The sequence below is a fragment of the Cebus imitator genome, unplaced genomic scaffold (genome assembly GCF_001604975.1).
Source record: "Cebus imitator isolate Cc_AM_T3 unplaced genomic scaffold, Cebus_imitator-1.0 Scaffold53, whole genome shotgun sequence".
In the NCBI taxonomy this organism is placed as follows: domain Eukaryota; kingdom Metazoa; phylum Chordata; class Mammalia; order Primates; family Cebidae; genus Cebus; species Cebus imitator.
In genome coordinates, this window is record NW_016107368.1 from 7,474,046 (window position 1) to 7,475,792 (window position 1,747).

Consider the following 1,747-nt stretch of genomic DNA (forward strand, 5'->3'; position numbering starts at 1 on the left):
CCACCCATATCCCCCCTCCTCCCCACCCCATCTCACCTACCCTACCTCCCCACTCCATCTTACCCCTGCTACCTCCCCATCTCCCTGCTGCCAGCCATCCTCCCTGGCCCCATCTCCCCATCCCACCCTGCACCTGGAGAGGAAGGTGGCTCTGTGCCCACACCTCACACCTGGGGATGGGATTCCTGGCTGTTGCCAGGCCAGCATTGCCCACGCTCTGAAATGGGGCACTCCAGCGTGTTCTCTGCAGCTGCCTGGATGTGTCTGCTATCTGTGGTCCATTACCCTAGTGAGAGGGCCACCCAGCTTCTGCAGTGACAGCCCCTGACTGCCCCCCCCAGGTGAAGTCCTCCCCCACTGCCAGGGCTACAGCTCCCTCAAAGCATAGAACTGTCCCTCCTCATGTCTGTACTGCCAGCCCCAGACCCGAAATCAACCTTGAAGTTCCTCCCCGGGTCAGCTCCTCCCCATTGCTGGCCACCATCCTAGGAGCACCGGCCACGTTCCTGAGGTCAAGCCCCAACTTCACCTTGCCACCGGGAGTTGCTTCCCCAAAACAGAGGGTGGTCAGACTTCAGAACAAATTTCAGTTCCCAGCCTGGAAGATGAACAAACAAGGGCTCCTTGAAATGTTTTAGGTGGGAGTCCATCCAGATGAAAAAGAAACTCAACTCCAAACTTCACTGACCCCCTCTGATGAGCGCCAGTGCCAGAAAGGAGCAGAAGTGTGTTCAAGACCACAGCTATAAAGGGCTGGGCGGCACCAGGCTCCGGATTCCTGCATCCAGGCATCTCTGTTAACACTTTCCAGCAAAGCCACAGGTCCCCATGGGGTTCAAACTCAGCTCTGCAGCTCCAGCAAGCAGGGAACCCCTCATTTGGCAGGAGATGCTCAATGTGACCGAATGGATGAACTGCTTTCCCTGGATCATCCAGGGACGGCCCCACGCATTTGTGGATTTAGCTTCCAGACTCCTGCTGTCCTGCCTTCATGCATGGCTGATGATCTAAAGTACTCATTAATATTTCTTTAAAGTCAAATTTCTCAGCACATGTCAGGGTGGAAATTCTATCCGTCCTCCATATGCCGGGCATCATTCCACAGCAGCTGGATGGGGAGGAAAGCTTAATCTCTCGGAACCTGCATAATATCTTTATAAAGGTACAGCTGGGCGAATGTCATAAAAATGTTCAGTTGTGGGTGCTGAGATGTCAGATGCCTTGCGTGCTTCCTCACTGCCAGGACACACTCCAGGGAAATCCCGGGTGCGCTTGAGGCCACATGACACACACAGAATGCAGGCAGCAATGCCTTGCCTTGGAAGGAAGAAGCGTTTACAGTCTTGATCCTGGAAAAAAAATTAAAAAACGACTGCCTTGAGAATGTGATGGATACTGCCCCTACAACCTGATGTTAAAGCCAAGATTTACTTAGAGCTCAGGAAAAGTCACTTGAATGATGGGGGCTTTTGCTGATCCCTTCGTTTCTCTGACTAACTATGGAACTCATAGATCTGTGTTTCCCCACAGGGATTGTCTGCCCCTGCCATTTGTTTTTTCTTTGTTATTTCTGCAGAGGCAGAGCTGACTGCTGCCTTAAACACTTTTGACAAATATCCCTGGAGCTAAAACCAATAGCCCGAAAGTCACACCCAGGAACCAAGCTCCTGCTGCCTGCTTGGGGAACCATCAAGTTATTTTGCTCCTGAATTCCTGCCATGCACTGGTTTCTTTTTTTTTTTTTTTT

General features: G+C 52.0%; 1 long non-coding RNA gene across 2 annotated transcripts in view; it reads right to left on the reverse strand.

Moving 5' to 3' along the window:
• Positions 1-115: 115 nt before the first annotated feature.
• The window catches only part of LOC108304314, a 6,789-nt gene continuing 5,157 nt past the window's right edge, over positions 116-1,747 (reverse strand). For both annotated transcript variants that reach the window (XR_001825199.2, XR_001825200.2), the window contains exon 3: positions 116-598. This is a non-coding gene — a long non-coding RNA (uncharacterized LOC108304314). The remainder of the gene's footprint in view (positions 599-1,747) is intronic.